Genomic DNA, 21,440 nt, shown 5'->3' on the forward strand with positions numbered 1-21,440 from the left:
CCTTAAGCAGCTGTTGTCAACCTCCATTCAATAAATAAGAAGCAAAAAATTTAAAATACATCGAAAGATTAAATGAAAAGGAGAATTACTTGACAAGGAAAAATGGTAAATACTAAAATCTATAACAAGTGTCCTAAATGTCTATTCCCAGGAAGCTCTAAGTTTGGGCCGCCTTGGATCGTTTAAAAATGTTGTCGAAGTCGTAAGGAATTATTTTAGATTGCTTATTGTAGTCCCTTCCGGCAATACGGGACTTCAATCACCATATACACCTGCACATGGCTACCTGTCAGAGAGTTAGTTCACAGTCAGAAGCTAAACCTAGAGAATGGACTTGATAGCTTTAAGTTTCACATTCATAAACGAAATATACGCACTTTTCTCTAAACAACAAGATGGCTGTAATCACCACTCAGATTAAAAAGTGGCATAACAGACTGGTGAGGAAACACATTACCAATAAGATTTCTGATCTATAGAGAAATACAAAAGGCAAAGGGGCCCCTGAAAATAGAAGTTATTTGTTCCTAAACCCTGCGTCTTTGCTTGGAGCTATTTCTTAAGAAAGAAACTGCTTCCTCCCCTAACCATATAAAACAATCCCTGAAGTTATTTATAGTGTTCATGGCCCGGAGGCATCACTCGGTTCCCCCACCACAAGCCCAACCATGTGTTACTATATTAAAAAATGTGAAAAAGTAATTATGGGGTATGGGAGCCAGTGTCTGCAGACACAACCTGCCAAAGAGGAAGTGACAGGGAACTTATGCTCCTCGTTGCCGCTCAAGCACTGCCCAGGCTCCAGGCTCAGAAGAGAGCAATCTGTTCCAAGAAATAAGAGAGGAGCCTGCCCTAGTGAATCAGAAATATCCCTGTTTCTGAATATACAGTAAACTGGTTTCCATTCCCAGGTCCCCTTAGTCAGTCAGACTTTCCAGTCATGTGGAGAGACCACTCACAGCATCCTCCCTCGGCAACTCGGCCAGCTGCCTGCCTCAGCTCCCTTCGGACCGAGTAGACTGGGACATGTAAGGCTCCGGACTTGGGTGAGAGTTGGGAGACCACTAAAACTGGCCCCTAAAGCATCATCCTGACCTCTCAGATCCTGATTTCTGCCACCTTGCTCTAAATCAGTTTTGTGGTTCCTCTCCCCACCTCCACCCTCATTCCTTGCCCTCATGTAGGATGGGAAATTCCATCTAATACTCATTTCTGGACTGGCGTCCACACACTCACAACTCCCTCAGGTGTCCCCTTGGAAGATGGGCTCTGTCATCATTAGGATACCCGTGCTTTCTAGCTCTGAAGGCGGAGAGGAAAAAGTGTTCCAAGTATCTGTTCCAGGGAGCTGAAATTCATTTAGAGAGGAAAAGTCCACATTTCTGGTAGAAAGGCAGTGCTCCCAAGAGGCCTCAGCTTAGGAAACATTTATTGGGAGAAACTACATTTCCTCCCCAGGACCTCCATCTGAATCGGTCTAATCTCAGGAAAAAAGAGACCAGTGACAACTTTCACAAGAGAGCCTTGGAAAAATTGCTGCTATCTCAGGAAGGCTTCACTTGGAAATAAGTCATTGTTGCTATCTTTTTATCCAACTTGACTACCTAAATGCAGCACTACATAAACTTCCAAAGAAGCAAAAACTTACCCACACACAGTGTCTTCTAAAAATCAATTTACTGAAATCTCTTTCAAATACATTTTTAAAGAAAAGAAAGCCATAGATGACTGAGAATGCAGAGGGTAATGGATGTCAGGAAAATGTCCTCACTGCCTCTTTAAAATAACTAAATAAATCAAATTAACATGTTTCTCTAGTAATATTCTGTGAGCCTGAAATATATTTTTATATTATAAACACACCAAGCTTGAGTTCCTAATTTACATTCTGCAATTCTAGAATGTGAGTAAATACTGGTTTCTAAATTCCCTAAAAGTCTTCCTTTCAAGTTTGTTTTTTGACTCTGGGCAATAGCATATATGTAGAATTTAAACAGGTTATCAACTGATACAGCTGGAAAGAAGACTTTAAAAATCAGAGAGAATATCCCTGTAAGTCTAATCCATGCAGCTCCCCACATTGAGAAACTGATTTACAACCTTCTGAGATGCCCTGTTAACCACCCTAAGATCTGTAGAGGAGCTTCAGTTATCTCATCCCAGTTTTTCCCTTTCATCTCCGCCTCCTAAAGCCCAGTTTCTTCACCACTGTAGTATCCACAGTGCCACCTGCTGGTTGTCACAAGTATCTCTATGGCTACCTGCTCTCCCTTCGGGGATTTGCTTAATTAAAGTCAATCAATGACAGCTAGAAAAGCCACAGGAACATACCCGTAAGAAATAATAAAACAATCTATGAGATGAGGAAGATACCAATTCACAGAAGGTTAGCATGACCCAACATGTTCACCTGAGGCAAAGGCCTGGCTATTTTAAAGGCAGCCTTTAAAAGGTTAAACCTAGAATTTGCAAATTTGCTTCATGCAGGTTGGCAATAGGACTCGGTGTGAGACTATCTTTTAGATTAGATGAAATGCCTCAAAAATTTTCAAGATTCTATACCTTCTTGTACCCACCAATCCTAGACTTCTACTTCTCCCCTTTCTTAGATAAGTATCTTCTGCTTTTAAAAGATGGGAAATTTGCCACCATAATTGGTTAGATAGGAATAAAAGCTTGAACCCAATTCCTGACTTTGATTCATAGCAGTTCCATCTCCATCAAAAGTTACAGCGCCTGCCCTCATTCTGGAATCTGTGAGCCATCCACATAAATGACAGGGGCCAAAGTACCTGCAGGCATGTGTGAATACAAAGTCCCCCTCCCTTATTCAACCTTTAGATGGTTCAACTATTTACCATGTGTCCACAATCTGCCATTTGCATCTCAGGCCTTAGCCAGGCAAAAGATAAGAGAGGATGACCTTTAGCACCCACAACTAATGAATATGAATGAGGTCATGCTTACAAGCTCAACTCGGGGGACAAAGTAACACACAGGGAAAACATTTTTTGTTTAAAGGCTCCTGACAAGCATTAGCTAGTCAAGTTTCCTAATAATCCCTTAGAGTCTAGACTGGCAAAGGATCATTATTCCTCCAGCAGGTCGGCAAAAGAAGATACCCAAAGGTTACCATTTCAACATCACTCTATGTCATCAATATCCTGAAATCACGTTGGAAAAAAAGGTGCTGAAAGATGCTTCTCACTGACTGTAAATGCAAAGCAAGAAATATGCCCAAATCGGGAGGCAGCGAAACCTTGGAAGAGTCCTGAACCAGCCATTATTTGTTAATGATTTTATCAGAGCAGACAATTTAGAAATGTAGATCTCTACGTAAAGAAAAAACAGCTGCAAGATTTAGATTGCAACTGAGTAATAATTTTAAAGAAAAGAAATTTCTGTATTTATCAGTTGAGGATTTATTTGGAGAGGTGGTTGGTTTCTTTCTTTCTCCCTACTCCTTCCTAATTAAAGTCTACACATGGAAACTACAGATAGAGGATAAATATCACAAATGTGATCTTCAGCCTTGAACTCTGGCATAGTATTCCATTTGAATTTTGTTTGCATTTGCTTTGCTCTTTTTAAAAGTATAAACTGGACCCTTACATTTCCCGGTCTTCTACCAAATTCAGGAACTATCACATTTTCTTTTTTCTTTTTTTACTTTCTAAATCTATAAACTTCAAAATATTTCTATAAACTTCAAAATATTTGCCAAGTTGGCAAAGCTCCAATCAGCCCTTCACCGCTGCAATTAAAGTGATTTTCCATCTGAACATAACCCTGACAAGTGAGACATTATAAAAGCTCCCTCACTGAGCATATTTTTATGTTCATCACAGATATGTATTCATCCTCACAATATTCAGATTATTCTAGGAACTGTGAGTCAATGTAACAGCAGTGGTCACTACCTAAAAGAGAAGTTGAATTCAGGATCCCCCTTTGAAAGCAAGCAATACCTAGAAAGAAAAAGAGAGAAGCACTCTTTTATTTCTTTTAAAGTTGATATTACATAAAACAAATGAAACCCACGGTAGAGCCAGACAAAGTCAAACCATATATTCAACTTTGAGGAGACAGTGCAGCAGGGAATGCTGTGTTACAAAGCATTATTCTTATGTCATCACCGCTTCCAGAAAAACGCTCGAAGCTCCACCTTAATACAGGATTCACTTCTCAGCTGAGGAGGACCTTAGGAACAGTACACTTAGCACTCAGCAGTTATTTGACCTATTTTACTAATGTGTTTGGGAAGGAGGTTAATTAACAGTGGATGGCTATATCCTTAAGCTTAATTTTTCCAACAGCCCTGCTCATAAAAGGAAAAATTGAGTATGTATTGAAGGAAGCAAGCAATTAAGTTGCACAAATAGTGAGCTCATTGAACTGCAGCTGACTTCTATCATGTCAAAGAACAACTAAACACAGAAGCAATAAAAAGATTGTTGCCACGACCACCACTGAGAACCGACTGGCAATAAAGATGAACAACTTCCTACTTGAAGATTACTTGATTAAAGCTCTTTAGAAACCAAATGTTACACATAGGCATAAATGGAGCAAAATATTTTAATGCGTGTTTGGCAGGTTCAGAAACATTTTATAGTCAATTTTAAATGAAGGTTTATACAACAACAGTAAACTCCACTTAAAACAGACTTTCCAACTGCTGTTCTTGCAAGCAAGCTGCTGTGTTCCTGGGGAAATCTTGAACTGTACTGTGGGATAAAAGTCCCATACCTAACAGACTAAGGGGAGGGCCATGGGGAGTGGAATTCCACAGGACCGGGTCCTCTGAAACTAAACCCAAGAGCAGAGTTAGAGAAGCTCATTCAGATGGCTGTGACCCTTGAAGGCAAGTAAACAGACTCCCTGTAGCAATAACCAGGAAATCTCTCTCTCCCCAGCAACACTCCGCTCCCCTGCCCACCTCCCAAAGCTCCGAAAGGTCAAGTTTTAGCCCAAGCTGCCCTTCAAAGAAGTGTACTCACATCTAGGAGTTGGATACAGGTTGGCATCAGAACTGGCTCCCAGGACTATCAGTGTCGGCGAGGTGGGACAGGCATGATTTGACAAGGAAAATGTGTCTGACAGAGGATTCAGCTCTCAACTTACAAGTGTCTATGGACATGTCTGGAGAATATCAGCCTCTTTGAGGGCTAGACCCCAGCACTTGCCAGCTGCCTTTAGGGGGAATACAATGAAGAATTATAAAAGATGAAAAGGATGAGGATTTTGCCACAACAGTTGCTTATAAGCTAAGATTTAAAAAAAAAAAAAAAAAAATAAGCTGCCCTTTGCATTGGTGCCCTTGAACCCACTACTGTGGAGAATTAAAGCCAGTCAGTCTATAGAAATAAGGCAGTCTGCCACCTCATCTCTATCCTTTCCCCCACTGTTAGTCCATCTCTAGAATACTGAGGAGAGCGGACACTGTGCTTTTCTTCTGAACATTTCTCCCCAATTGGGCTTAAAGGGATCAGGGCCTTGAGATTACAATGAGTGGTTCTCCCCCTTGGCCGGCTCCAGCCCTCTCCTCCCTCACTCAGAAACTGTGCAGTGAGCCCCTCTGGAGCTCTTTTTGTTTCACACAGCACCCTTCAATATGCTGGGTAGATAGTAAGTGTTTAATACATGCTTTGGGGTTAGAATCAGCAGGAAAGGCTTATATTTTTGGAATCGAAACTAGAGAAGCAATTTTGTGCCACACCTTGAAAAACAAAAAAGCATAACGTTCTTGATTTTCTTGGATGGAAAATGGGAGCTAAAATGGCCTGTAGAAATTAAGCACATAAAGCACATGGTACCTTAACTTCACAATCCAGTTAGATATGTCCACTCTTTACACACTATTTTCTAGAGATTCAGAGCTGAATTTGCTACCAGGGATTTTTAAATACTTGGTTTGGGGAATTCTAACTGCAAACCAAATTCATACTGCAAACTTTGGAAGAGATTTATTGATGAAAAGTAGATATTTGTAATTTTAGTAACACTCTTCCTCACCACTTTTCAAGAGGACTGGTCACTGGATACGTGGCATGCAAAACTAACAAAGAAATAAGTTAGGAAGGAGTTTGAATATTTATATAAATTATATTTCATATGCGGGAAGAAAGCTCAGTGGTACACCCCTTCCTTCTGTTTCAGTGTCTCCAACTTAAAGCCTTTCATGAGCTTTGTTTTGTTTGTTTAAGTTTATTTATTTATTCTAAGAGAGAGAGAGTGTGGGGGAGAGGGGCACAGAGAGAAGGAGAAACAGAATCCAAGCAGGCTCCACACTGTCAGCGCACCACCCGATGTGGGGCTCAGACTCACAAACTGTAAGATCATGACCTGAGCCAAAGTCAAGAGGCGGATATTTAACCAACTGAGCCACTCAGGTGTCCCCTTGCATGGGCTCTGAACTCCAGGTACTCCACTAAGACACTCTAACCCTGTGCACTAAACTTCTGGAGATGGAATGATTTGTACAGCACAGAAAGGGGGGTAGAAAAAGAAAGTAACAACAGTTCAGAGATGGGAACAGTCTGCTCCCTGGACACCCCTCCAGGCTTAGGTTCACTATCCAACCTCCAAAGTCCAAGACTCTCAGTCCCCCCATGTTAAGAGAACAAGAAAAATGCCTAGGAAGGCCCACGGTTTCCTTCCACATCGAGGAGAGGAAGCAGCAGAGGTAGCAGACGCCCATGTGCAGCCATCACTTCCTCGGGGGCTGGTGTCCATTTCCACCCACTGGGATGGAGTCTGGCAGCTTCATAACCGGCAAGAGATACATAATCCAAGAAACCATTTTGGCTCCAATTCTAACCTTATGAAGGCCAGTTCTGTCTAACTCTGACTCCTTATAAGCATTAGTAAGGATTTCAAACTGCCTCATCCTCAAGAGTATGGCCAGAGAAAGACGAGTTGAGCAAAGCTCAAGATACTCTTCAGAAATACCTTGAGATTAGAAAAATCTTGAGATTATATAAAATAGAAATACATTCAGACATGATAGAGAGAAAATATACCTTTTCTTCTCCTCCTTTGAGTAGTCAGAGAGTGTCAAATCAAAAAGCAAAATAGGGTGCAAATCTAATAATAGAATCTAGAGCAAATGGCTATAAGAAGCTTGTTCCTCAAGAAACAAGAGAAACCGTGTGTGTAATCAAAGTGTATTTAAAATGTCAATTTAAGGGGTGCCTGGGTGGCTCGGTTGGTTAAGCGTCCGACTTCGGCTCAGGTCATGATCTCACGGTCCGTGAGTTCGAGCCCCACGTCGGGCTCTGTGCTGACCGCTCGGAGCCTGGAGTCTGTTTCGGATTCTGTGTCTCCTTCTCTCTCTGACCCTCCCCTGCTCATGCTCTGTCTCTCCCTGTCTCAAAAATAAATAAATGTTAAAAAAAATTTTTTTTTTTAAATAAAAAAAAAAAAAATGTCAATTTAAGCACTTATTGTTTTCCCCTCCAGCCTTCCTCTCTTAAATTTGCTTATCTCAGTTCATGGTTTCTCCATTTACTAACCACCCTAACGTAGGAATTTCAGTCATTTATGTATCATCCCACCACATTCAATTCTAGACTCAGTATGTCTCTTGGGTTCTTTTCTTACTTCTGCTTCTACTATTACTGTCCTACATCATGTCATCTATACCTGGATTACTATAATAGCCCTCCAATGAGTCCCCCTTCACCACTTGCTTTCTCTATTCCAAGTTATTTTTCACATCCCTGGCAGTTACCTTCCTAAGGTACTGTTATAATTGTGGCGCACTCTCTCAGTCCAAAAGCTTTTACTAGTTTTCTGGTTTTTTCTTTTTTTTTTTTTTTTTTTTTAGAATTAAGTCCAAATGTCCTAGCATAGCATTCAAGGGGACTAATAAATAGAAAGTGTTCTGTATTTCAAAACTTACCTGCCATTTCTCCTCACACACAGCCCAGAACAGATTCATCTCCTTTTCTGAATCATGTCATGGACTTCTGCACTTCTAAAACTTTGCACTTTTCCTCTAGCTTCATCTATTCAAAGCCTGCTTCTGCTCTAAAGACCAATTCAAACATTACCACCTCTAGGAAGCCCTACCCAATTCCAAGACAAAATAAATCACTCACTCCTCAGAGTACATATAACACTTTATTTAGCCCTTTATGACAATATGACTTGTATTCATTATTGTGGAATTTTCCATCTCCTCCTAAAGGACAGAGACAATAGTTAAACCCTCTAAAGATGGTCTTGGATGCCTAACATAGTACCTTAAATAAGGTAGACATTTCATGAATTGACCAGTATAAGAATTACTCATTTTCACTAAAATCTGAACCATGGATAAAAGACCAAGCCAAGAATCACAATCAAGGAAGACTTCAAGGAAGAAAGGAACCTCAGTTAAAAGCTACTCAAACTGAGGTGCATGAATAAGTCTTTCATAAAAGAATAGATATAGCCTAATCCATTGCTTCTCAACATTTTCATATTCACACATTCTTGCAAAGGGTTTGACTATGGTTGAGAACTGCCCTGACCAAATGGGGAGACTACCTCTTTTTCAGTAGTAGAGACTTAAATCTGCATTTAAAAGGGTTAAATCAAGGCTCAACAGATAAACAGCACAATAAAACATCTTATATATATATACATATATATATGTGTGTATATATACACAAATCATATATATATATCACATATATATATTTATATATATATAAATCAAATAAATATACAACATGTAGATCTACACATCTAAGATACTGTTTCATTTAAACATCTCTACACACACAGATCTAATGATGTCTTAATAAAACAAATATTGGGGTGCCTGGGTGGCTCAGTCGGTTAAGCGTCTGACTTCACCTCAGGTGGCGATCTCGCGGTCCGCGGGTTCGAGCCCCGCGTCAGGCTCTGGGCTGATGGCTCAGAGCCTGGAGCCTGCTTCTGATTCTGTGTCTCCCTCTCTCTCTGCCCCTCCCCCGTTCATGCTGTGTCTCTCTCTGTCTCAAAAATAAATAAACGTTAAAAAAAATTTTTTTTTAAATAAACTAAAAAAATAAAACAAATATTTAGTTCACATTTTTGCCATCATTCCAAAAAGGGAAAAAAGCCAAGAACTAAAACCATCTCCTTAGCCTTATTGGCATTAAGTAATCAAATTCCCTGCTACTCAGAAATCCAAGACAGGCTTATTGCAGTTCTCATTCTCGCCTGGAATGAAAAAATGAACTCAAACTTCCAAAAGAAAACCATAATTTTCCAACATCTTCTCATAGAGTCTTGCCTCTCCCCTGAAACTTTTGAGTCAACTCTTCCTGAGATGAATCACGTTAAGAAATGAATCTCTTAATTGCACTGTATAAGCTAAACAGTAAGCCATGACCTCATCACCCTGGATGTAATAAAAGGGCAGAGACACTCAGGCATTTCAACAACATCTTAATTCCTGCACTGTTCTGGTTTATTATAAAGCAGGCCTGTGTGCAGGAAGACATTTTTAAAAATGCTTTTATCTCCATTTTGCATGTTAGCAGATCTCATGGTCTCATCTCTCTGCAGACAGAGGTCTGAACTGGGCAGAAGCTAAAGCAGGCAGGCCAATGAATTCACCTGAGAAAAAAAGAAAGCCAGTCTTGGAAATGACACAAGTAGTCAAGATGAGCCAAGAGAAGAAGGACCTCAACCTACACCATTACTCCCCAGACTCCAGCCCAAAACACACAAACAAAACCTGGAACTGAAAAAATATCTGAATGTCACAGCCAAACTAGAGAAAAAGCAATAGGAAGCCAGAGAAGAAATGGGGGAGAAACATGATACTACATCCTTTGGCTGGCATATCACTTTCTGACCCTTGATTTACCATGAAGTCCTTCTTCTGATGATTATAGTATCGTTCTTTTTTTTTTTAAGTTTATTTATTTATTTTGAGAGAGAGAGAGAGAGAGAGTGCACATGTGTGCCTGATTGGGGGAAGAGCAGAGAGAGGAAGAGAGAGAGAATCCCAGGCAGGCTCCGCACTGTCAGTGTAGAGCTCGACATGGGGCTCAAACTCATGAACTGTGAGATCATGACCTGAACAGAAACCAAGAGTCTGATGCTTAACCTACTGAGCCACCCAGGTGCCTCTACAGTAGCATTCTTATTTTGCTAGAAGTAGCATTGGGAAGCTCCCATCTGTATATGCAGACCTCTACAGAGTGCAACCCATATAAGCACAAATGTCTGCCTACTCTGGACCTGGTACCAATGAAAAATTCCTAAAATAATGGTCCAATGAGAGAAATAAATCATTTGGATACTTTTGCAAGAAAGTTCATCTTTGTGTATGGAAGAAAATGTATTTGTACCACAATCTATCAGTAACTCCAAATATAGATATTTCAACAAGAGTTAGCACTTTAGCCTGTCAAATCACACATACACACACACACAAATGCATTTAACTTGTTTAGGAGGATAGAAATTGGCCCCAGCATACAGAGGAGGTACTGAGAGGTACAGCCACCGGCAGAATTCTGAGTATCAATAATTCCATAGGCGCAACCACCACTGACCAGGAGTGAATATTCTTTCTTTGCGTCCTTTCCTAGCCATACACATCTATTGTTCCACGTGTTGTTAGATGGTGCTACTGTTTGCAAACGTTTGTGGGCTTGCTGTTTAGCATTCCGCTGCTTACCACTGTCGGAGTACTGACCAATGGGCATTCTGTTCTGAATGCCCATTTAAAACTGAGCCTTCACCTTTAGACTGGGTGCCTGGGAGAAAGCAGCAAAGTTAAAAAGAAACTTACCTGGAGGCACCCAGCCCTGAGTTCACGGCGCCACTCATACCGTATCCCACAGAGCAGAACTTCAGTTTCACCATCTGTAAAAAAGGGAATAGTCACTTTACTTGAATTCTGAGACTCGGTAGCTTATGAAGCAGTGACTTACCAAAAGTGCAGCCAATCCTACAGACAGATACTTTGGTAAAAATTAGGCATCTATGTTGTGAAAACTTCCAGAAAGAGTTGAGATTGTTGGCAGAGACCAAGAAGATTTTGCCTCATAATCAAGATTAAATCTCTTTCTATGACTGTCAACATTAAGTTGACAAAACGACAGTGTTTATGATATGACCTTGACATTACTAAAATTAAGACGGTGCTTTGGTCTAATCAACTGTGACATACACTGTTTTCAATAATGGCCTTTCTGCAAAAAGGAGAGATGGGAAATAAAGCCTATTGTAAAACTCTTTTCTCCAAGTACCTTGAAACAGCTCTTTCTAGGAACAGTCTGGCATCTTCACAAGATAATAGCATTGTCTCAATTCCAAAGTTAAGGAAGACAATACCCCAAGCTCCATGAAGTCGGTAAAGTTATGATATATGGCATTTAACAAAAGCATTGACCCTGGGGCAACATAAATACGTGAAGCTTTCCTTTCTTCCTCTCTTTGCTCAAAGACAGCACAAGGAAAGGAGGAAAGGAGGAAAGGAGGAAAGGAGGAAAGGAGGAAAGGTTCCCTTCCTGATATAGAAGTTCCTCTTTACAAAGTAGGAATGAGGAAAAGCACGCGCACTGGTACAATTTCCAAGACATTTCATGATTCCTCAAGTAGAAAAGAGTATGTTCAGAATATTTCAAAACAAAACAGAACAATAAAAAAAAAAGTTGAACTTAATTTATGTATAACATTGGCTGGTGCTTCTAGAGGTATGGAGGAATGCAGAAGTGAGAAAAAGAGTCTAAATACTCAAGACCATGATAATTGTCCGTGAACTTACTAGTCCAGGATGTTTTCTCATCAAACTTTCAGTACAGAAGAAAAGTACGCATATAAGGCATCTCGGACCGAGATACTCTTGTTTCTCTTTCGTTTTCACTGTTTACAAAGTGACCTTGAGCAGCCCTCGTTTATCTTTACTGCTGTTTGCTGACTTGTGGTGTTTAGATCAAGTTTTGATACTTGTGTCTTTAGATGGCCACGAAAACGCAGCTGGTCCAGAGGCCAGCTGGCGGGAGAAATTGCAGGGCTTATCAAGTCATCCGAGGGGCCTTGTTGTGCTCATCCTTTGTAAACAGTAAGACATGTCAGCATCCCTGGTTGCTGTCATTGCTGACAGTTCTCTAAAGACCAGCAAGTGTTGAATTCTTTAAAGTCGGATTGTGCCCAGTGAGAGAAACGATAGCGTGAGATGAGGGGGACTTCATGGATATCTGAGTACCTTGGGAAAAGAGAGGAGTTGAGGCTCTTCACTCAGCAACCTAATGAAAACTAGACAAATAGTCTTGCATTTAATATATAGTTTCCACCCATTCATGCTTCTTTTGTTAGGAACAATTCCACCCTCTATATGGAAAAGAGACAGTTAGAAATAAAGAAATAATTTCTCATTGACAAAGGAGCTTCAGGTAAAGCAATGCTTATGAAAGGCAAAGAAAGGATAAGAAATTGAGTTTTTATTGGTAAATTTCCATTGCACAACCATTTTATTGCTTGAACTTCATAGACCCCAAAAGTTTATGTCCTTGAACAAGTAATCAAATGCAAAAGGACAGAACTAAATAATCCATCTGGGATAGCCAGGGCTGTATGCAAAACACAAGGAATAAAATACAAGTCTTGAAGGAATATAAATGAGAAATTGTGGCAAAGAAGGGAAGGACCTGAAAATAAGTTATTAAAGCAGTATCTAGTGCTTAAAGAATAATGAACTTTACATGCTTCCCTGTAAAATCCTTAAAGGTATCTTTTGAACAAAGATCTATGTGCATAAGTTAATTATATCACACACAAAAAAGCCCAACTCATAACATTACTCAACCTAACATCAGATTTTTAAAATGTATAAAATGAAGATTAAATTCTTTTCATGGAAACGGATAACATTTGTTGAAGTAGAACAAAACCTACATGAGGTGTCAAAATTCCATTATTACAGCAACTGGTAATGTGTTATATTCAAGACTAATTTTGCCATGACATTTAAGTTACAGATTTTGAGGTTAATAATGTTTCAGAGGAAAGAAAATTTCCAGTGTTTTTATTTTATTTTTTCTAGGAAGACTTCCTAAAAACATTTGCGCCGTTAAATGGTCTAAAAAGTCTGCAACAACAAAATGTCTCAGAGGCACCTGTATATTAGGATCCAAAGCTTTGAGAAGAATCATCCTTTCAATATCAAGTTCATCCCTGAAATAAGGATCATCTCCATAAACAAGGCCAGAGCCTAAGATTCCACTAACGTAACAGTATAGTTTTTAACTTGGACTATCACTTGTTGCCTATATTATAAACATCTATTTGATGGCACAAAGTCATGGATTATTCTTTCCAAGTTTGTTCTTTTATCTTCTTGCTGGAGACAGCCAGGCCACATCTTATATAGCTACAGGTTAAGCATTGAGCCTGAGAGTCCATCTGAATCATAAAATGCAGAGAGCAATTTAAGAAAAAAATTTTGCAAATTTCTATTAACTAAGTAAAGTCACCCCTGTTTACCTAATTTTCCTACAAGCAGAAAAACCAAAGGCCTATTGGCATGGCCTAGACAGACACTGCTAAGCAGCTTTCCAAAGAGCAAATGGTCAAAATAAAATAAAATGAAAAAGATTTGCCTGTCATGGGAGTTGGTCAATAAAATGCAACAGTGTTTATTACAACATTTAAAGTCTGTGATTAAGAACACCAAAAGGCCTAAACTAGAAAGGTTTTCAGCCTGTAATTTCCCTGCAGTCCTGGCCTGTACTTCCTTATGAGTTAGCTCAGCAGGGCTTTTTTTCCATGTCCATCATCAGCTTGTAATTATTGCCATTCTCAAAGCTATGCCAGATGGGTCTTTAGAAGCAGGCATGCAGCTTGTTTATGAGAGAAAGAGCTGTAATATTACTCTACACAGAGACCTATCTGGTCCTACTCAAAGAGCCCTGCTCCTCCCTCCCCGCCCCCCAAACCCACCCCCACTACTATTCTGTCTTCCTCTCCTAGACAGCCCTCTCTGTTTCAGCTCCCTGTCCCAGCTGAATGGCCTGGTGAAGGGCTGGGACCATGGGAGCCAAGAGATATCTGTATCTTAAAGCATTTGGCCTAATCGGCACCTTTCACCATTCCCATATGGAAATGAGGCCAACACCCAAGGGAAAAACGAACTGCGGACTCTTTCCCCTACATACCCTTGTGCAGAGGCTTTATTCGAAACACCCGAGCTGCGCGGCTACTTTTCAGAACACATATCTCCCTAGATACCACAACAGTGCCTTCCATTTCTCTTTTCTGGGAATTCCTCACTGGGGAGAAGAGAAATTCCCGGCAAGATTCTCAAGGACAAACCTTGACTCATTTTGTTGTAAGAAGGTTGAGGTCAAGGAGCTGGGCAAAGCAACACAGGCAAAGGCAAAAAGCACCTAACCGGGGGTTCATCGGGTGATAGGCCTGGGGTGTTAGGTATCCCAGAGGGCCAAGCAGAGCTTCAATCAGCAGTTAATGAGGCAAGACCTGCAACAGATAGCCACTTTTAACTTACAAAAGCTTTTAGATGTCTCTGTTTACTTTGATCCATTTCAGTTCATTTGAGCCTGGTTAGGGTGCATTTTACTTTTTTTTTTTTCTCTCGTTAGATAAACCCTCTGCTCCCACCCCATTCCTACCCCACCTCCCAAACAATAGTATCATTTACCAACTTAATACTTAAGTTTTGAGATCTTCTGTCAAGGTCGGCAACAATTATATAAAAAACAAGGAGAGAACCACCGGTCTGCCTGTGGAATGGTCATTTCAGAATCCCATCAGTGAAAGATAAGTGGAAAGGAGGACGGGACAGGAACGGCTGCATTTTCAGGCAGATTTAGTTATTTGTTTCTGATTAGGTGAAGTACACGTTCTTTTATCTCTTGTTATTTTACCCATGTGATGACCAGAGAGCTTTCTTTGTTAAAATGTTTCAGAGCGGATAAAACTAATTTACTGCAGTGTGAAACAATCCTGAAAGAAACTGTACCTGATGGTCACAGACGGGAAAGTCACTTTAACTGGCCATCGTTCCCAGGCCCTGGGGCTGGGGCTGGGGCTGGGGCTGGGGCTGGGGCTGGAATTCCCAAATCCGAGGCAGAAAGCGCTCCTGGACCGATGGATTTGCACGTGGGTCCCACTCTTAACGGGAATACTCTGGTGTAATGAGCTTTTAATTAGGTCGGCTTGGTGCTTGACCCCCAACTGTACCGCGGGCCCGCGTCTAAATGACACCTCTCCACCGACAGGAGCCGCCGAAGGCCCTGGAATCCTTCCCAGCATGGCTTGGGCGACCTCTATCCCGACAGGCCCCTGACCACCCATCTTCCCAGCATGCCCTGGGGCCCCTGCTGCGACCTTGACCTTTTCTGTCTTGTTTATAGCCCTTGATGTACGCTATTTCCTTTCTCTCTCTCTCACTCCTGTGCCACTTCCCAATACACCTTTTCTTGTTCAGAATATTACATTTGAAGCAGGTGTATATTTAAAAAATAAATAAATAAACCTCTGGTCAGCTAGCCAGCAAAATTAACAAATACACGTGGGCAAGTCTGGTTGGGCATATGTATTGCTCAAAAATACACTTTTCTCAAGTGAACCATATTCCTATTCTCCACTCCCCACCCTAGTCCTGACTTACACATTTCCAGGAAGTATTATGAAGATATAAAAACTAGTGGAAGGAACAGGATGAAATCTTTCTGCACTGCTACCCTCAAATAAATTGCAACTACTCTGAAATGTTCTTGAAATCCTGTCCAGTGAAGACCCCAAGGAACCATCAGGGAAGTAGAAGCGAGAAAACCCAATTTCTATTTTGAGTCCTTCTTGTTGGAAAAGGAAGGACTAAGTATCCAACATTAAGCTAATTTTATCTCCCAGGAAGGGTCTTAGGCACTGAAGGTGACTTATCTGTAGATCTCACATTGGGACCTCAAGCCTAATGATTTACATTTATTTTGCTCTTTATCAAGTCTTTAAAATGAAATTTAGGTTAGTTTATCACTGAAAAATACTGAACTCTTTGGTTAAGAGGCATTAAGTTCAGAGAAAACAAGTGCAGACATCTTAAACTGTATTCATGAAGACAACAATAATAGTAACAGCTAATATTTATTCAATGCTTGTTAAGGGACAGCTGCTTTAAATGCTTTAAGATTCTGCATAATTCATAAAATGTTTAACGTGCAAGCTTACCTAATTCTTGCAGTTAATGACGGTGGCAGTTGCTAAGCTGTAGGCCAAGTTATTCCTTTCATTCATGGTCTAGAGAGAGATGACACGGGCATGTTGAGTCACTCAAAACAGGCTCAAACCACCCCAAGGAGTTTGCCTGATGAAAGGTTTTCTTTTCCTTCAAAGCCACTTCCTGTGTCACATGACCTGTATCACTCCAAAGATAATAACACTGCATGCTTCCAGAACACTTTTATCCAAAGATCTCAAAGCATTTTCAAATGTTAATTAAGCCTCCACCATCCTGGAAGATAGCAATGCCAGTCTTGCTGTTTAAATACTGTATTCCAGAACACAGGTTGTTCTAATCACTAAGAGGGGAAAATGGAGGCCTCTCTGAGCAAATTCAGTGCATAAGCCACTACCCAAACACTTATGACACCCAAAATTCTCCTACCTCTCCTGGGAAACCACAGCAGCATCTCTGTTCTAAATTGTTCCCTACTCCCACTGATTGTTTCCACTGGAAGAACCACATCCAAGAAAAAAAGTTAGAAGAGGAAGGGGAGAAAAAAAGGCTTTCTAATAGTTCTACTTGGATAGGGGTAGAAATGTAGGTAGAAATATAAGCAATGTATATCTGCAAATACATAATCATTCCCAATAAACAGCAAGGTTCCTTTGTTACACGCTTTTTCCTTATCATGATGCCCAGAAGGTAGAAAATAAACAACTTTTCCCAAGGCTTAAAAATGTTCACAACACAGTTAATCTGCCCTCCTATTTCACAGGCATCATGGACTGTTCTGATAATCCCAGAGAGCAGTCAGATTTCAGGTAGTTTATGTATCTTTTAGTCTATATAAAAGAAGACCATGTAACAATGAAACGTCCCTCAAGATCTGCCTTGCCTCCTTTCCAGTTTCATCTCCCTCCACTCTGCCACACTGGCTTTCTCTCCATCCTTCCAAGGGGCCAAAATTTTTTTCTACCCTGGGGTCTTTGAAGAGGATTTTCCTGCTGCATAGAATGCTTTATCTCCTATTCTCAAAAAAAAAAAAAAAAAAAAATACCACTCTTAGTTCCCAGATTAAAAGTCACTTCTTCAGAGAAGACTTACCTTTCTATTATTAAATTAGCTTCTAGAATGCCTGGGTGGCTCATTGGGTTGAGTGTCCAACTCTTGATTTCAACTCAGGTCATGCTCCCAGGGTTGTGGGATTGAGTCCCATGTAGGGCTCCCCACTGAGCATGGAGCTTGCTTGAGATTCTCCCTCTCTCTCTCTCTCTCTCTCTCTCTCTCTCTCTCTCTCTCTCTCTCCCTTTGGAATTCTCCCCAGCTAGCTCTCTCTCTCTCTCTTTCTCAAAAATAAAAATAAAATAAAATAAAATAATAAATTAGTTTCTATTATTCTCTTTAATGACAGATTGTTTTGATTACAATATAATGAGATTTCCTTTGTTTAGTGTCTCCCTTCTGGATTATAAACTCCATGAAAATAGGCACTGTGCCTGTTCTGTTCACCACTGCCTAAACCTCATGCTTGGCACTTTGGATGCCCTCATAAAATATCTGCTGAGTAAACTGAATGAATGAATCTTTTAACCCAGTTTATAAATCATATTTTTCTCTTGCAGTGATATTTATAGGATCCAGAGGACAACAGAGAAATAGATATAAGAAGTTTGGCTGTCATTTTTTAAGGTCTTATTTTCTATTAATACTGAGAATAGCAAACAATCTTGGAAGTACAAGTAAATATGATTTACAGTAAATGTTAAGCATCTAAAGTAGGTGTTTTACCTATATTATCTTCTTTACTGCTCACAACAACCTCGAGGGATGGACACTACTATTGTTCTCATTTTGCAGTCAGAAAGACCAAGTAATTTCCCCTTGTCTCCACTTATTCATTTATTGAGCATTCACTGTTTGCCAGGCACTGCAGTGGTGGATCAATGAACAAGACAGCCATGGCCTCCTGATTGGGGCCTTTGTCCTTGGTCCTCCACACCAATAATAGCACAGTGCATTCTGGCATGTAGTTGGTGTTCAACTGTAAACAGTGAGAATCGGGTTTAAAAAAAAAAAAAAAAAAGATTCAAGAACTATGATTGAATCCCTTCAGAGTTTGAAACGTCCCACAATACTGCTTTACTACCAGTGCTCCTTACTGACTTTCCTGGGGGGACATATGATTTGCCATTCATTCTGTAAAGACGCAGAGTGCAGAAGGAGGTCACAAATCACTCTGATATTCTAATAAAAAATACAGTGATCGATGATGAGAGTTTTAATTGATGGTGCCACACTGCAGCCAAAATGATCTTTCTAAAACACAAATTTGAAAATCAGATCATGTCTCTTTTGTGATTTACTACCTTGTAGGGCTTCCCAATGGCCTTGGGACAGAGTCCAATCTCCCCGTCTCCTTGATGTGGCTGCAAGAGCTTGGCTGCCTCCTTGGAATCATGTCTCTTCACTGACTTCACTTGCTTGTCTGCAGTCTTTGTAAAAAAAACATTTAACTCCTCCAACACCTCTAGGCCTTAAACATGCTGGACCATCTTTAGCAACACCTTCCCTGCATTCCACACCATCACTACCACTCTTTACCTGTGTCAAGTGGAGGGTTTATTTGTGTGGAGGGTTTTTACTGGGAAATGCTCTTAGGAACAATACCTGTGAAGAGGGAGGGATGCAGGATTGAGCAGAAGGAAAAACTGAACTGCAATACAGGTTCATCTGAGGCCTCCACTGATCCTAAGAGGAGCTCTGGAACTGAGATGGACCTTCAGAGATGTCTGCATTAGGCAAGAAGCTTGACCTTTGAGGGCCTGGGTGGCTCAGTCGGTTAAGTGTCCGACTCTTCAGCTCAGATCATGATCTCACAGTTTGTGGGTTCAAGCCCCACATTGGGCTCTGTGCTGACAGTGCAGAGTCTGCTTGGGATTATCTCTCCCTCTCTCTGCTCCTGTGCCACTCATGCCCCCTCTTTCTTTCTCTCAAAATAAATAAATAGAAACTTTAAAATAAAAATAACACTATATTATTAAAAAAAAAAAAAAGAGAAGTTTAACCTTTTACCCCAGTTGCCCCTGGAGATGGAGATAACCTTGAGCAAGGAGGCTTCCTTCAGCAAAGGGCAATATTTAGGGGAAGAACTAAGGTAAGAGCCATCAAAAAACAACCTTATTGCCAGCAGGGGAATGAGTGTCCCATCCCAGGGAGGTACCTAGATGGTGTACCACAACATCCACTGCAGTCTGGCTAACTCTGGTCATCTTTCCAGTCTCGACTTAAATATCCCTTCCTAACTTTAAAGCTATCTCTAAAATAGTCTCTCCTGACTCCCTGGCCCTGGGGCAGATGCTCCTACAGAGCACCTGTTCCTCTGCCATTATGGCGTGCTTCACATTATATTACAATCATTTATTTATTTGTCTGTCTTCCCCCAGCAAAGTGTAACCACAGAAAAAGAAGGCACAGTGTTTATCTTATTAGCATTCTATCTACCAACATATAAATAATCATAACAAATTACAGAATGAATGACAAAATAAAGATCCTGTTTTGGTTTTTTAAAAAATGTTACACAAGGGGCACCTGGGTGGCTCAGTTGGTTGAGCGTCCGGCTTCGGCTCGGGTCATGATCTCATGGTTTGTGGGTTCGAGCCCTGAGTTGGGCTCTGTGCTGACAGCTCAGAGCCTGGAGCCTGCTTCAGATTCTGTCTTCTTCAATCTCTCTGCCCCTCCCCCACTCATGCTCTGTCTCTGTCTCTGTCTCTCTCTTTCTCAAAAATAAATAAACATTTAAAAAAAAAATGTTACACAAATGCCAAAAAAAAGTCTGAAAGACCAGTCACCAAAATACTGTCCACTGTAGCAGGATGATGTGGGATTTTTATTTCCTTCATTATGCTTCCATTTAATTTTTATAAACACATTTGACTTTTTCTGTTTTTAAAAAAATTATCACTTTGAAGAAAAAAAAAACATGGCTCTTACTATAATAATAACTGGTATCGGGGCGCCTGGGTGGCTCAGTCGGTTGAGTGTCCGACTTCGGCTCAGGTCACGATCTTTTGGTCTGTGGGTTCGAGCCCCGCATCGGGCTCTGTGCTGACAGCTCAGAGCCTGGAGCCTGCTTCAGATTCTGTGTCTCCCTCTCTCTCTCTGCCCCTCCCCTGCTCAGGCTCTGTCTCTCTCTCTGTCAAAAATAAATAAACATAAAAAAATTTAATAAAAATAATAACTGGTATCAATAGACTCATCCCACATCATGACTTTATACTATAATTTATAGTGCATAAAGCAATTTTACATAAATGATTTTGTTGAATCTTGACCAAAAGTCAACAAAAGAAAAAAGGTAAGTATGAAATTCTGATTCCTACTGGATTGCAAAAGAAAGCCAACCCTCTCAATCAAGAATGAGAGAATGTGCCCTCACAGCCTGGGAACCCAGTTGTCTAACATTTCTTCTTCTCTAACATGTTCATTTTTGATGAGGTCTTGCCGGGCTGTGGGGAAAACAGTGATATGGGGCAACCATATATAAGCTACCCCTCCCTATATTCCCTGAGTCTCACTGGCTACTTTCTCTGGCCTCACTTTTCTCTCCCTCCCTAGCCCTATTCATAAAAGAGAATATAATGCCTCTCCCGTGGCCTTATTTTCATCATTTGTTTGCACAAGCCTAATCTACAAGGCCAGCTAGAGTTAAAAGCCCTGTTTTCCCCTCACATCTCATATTCCCCTTCTCTCCTATAATGATAACACTTCACATATGTATAGCACTTTCCAGAAGGCTTCCGCATACATCACCTCGCTGGATCCTCCCAACAAACCTTTGAGGTCTGCACATCAGATACTATTACCCCCATTTTAGAGATAAGGAAACCAAAACACAGAGAGGTTACGTGACTTGCCAAAAATCACAGTTAGTTACTGATAAAGACAGGACTAGAATCTGGGTCCTTACAAAAAAGCCCAGAACCTTCTGCATTTTTGCTTTGATCTTGCAGTTGAGTGTATGACCCACTGATAGAGCCCCGCAGAATCTACAGCTGGTTACGAACTAAACTGATGAGAGCAAGATTATGGGTCCAATTTCTGAGCAGGCCAGTTGTGATCCTTGCGTTGAAGTGGGCTGATGTGTGCAGCAGATCAGCAAATCAAAGACCTAAGTTACAAAAGGGACTAGTTAGTTGAGAGTGTGTAGATGATTCAGCTCAATTCCATCATCATGGTGAGTTAAACACCTTAATTACCTATTCTTTTA

General features: G+C 40.6%; 1 long non-coding RNA gene across 2 annotated transcripts in view; it reads right to left on the reverse strand.

Moving 5' to 3' along the window:
- Positions 1-18,611, reverse strand: part of LOC122239607 — a 158,094-nt gene extending 139,483 nt beyond the window's left edge. For both annotated transcript variants that reach the window (XR_006218857.1, XR_006218856.1), the window contains exons 1-3: positions 18,538-18,611; positions 16,177-16,245; positions 10,778-10,851 (exon numbers count right to left, since the gene is read on the reverse strand). This is a non-coding gene — a long non-coding RNA (uncharacterized LOC122239607). The remainder of the gene's footprint in view (positions 1-10,777; positions 10,852-16,176; positions 16,246-18,537) is intronic.
- Positions 18,612-21,440: the final 2,829 nt, after the last annotated feature.

This window comes from Panthera tigris, chromosome B3, assembly GCF_018350195.1.
Source record: "Panthera tigris isolate Pti1 chromosome B3, P.tigris_Pti1_mat1.1, whole genome shotgun sequence".
In the NCBI taxonomy this organism is placed as follows: domain Eukaryota; kingdom Metazoa; phylum Chordata; class Mammalia; order Carnivora; family Felidae; genus Panthera; species Panthera tigris.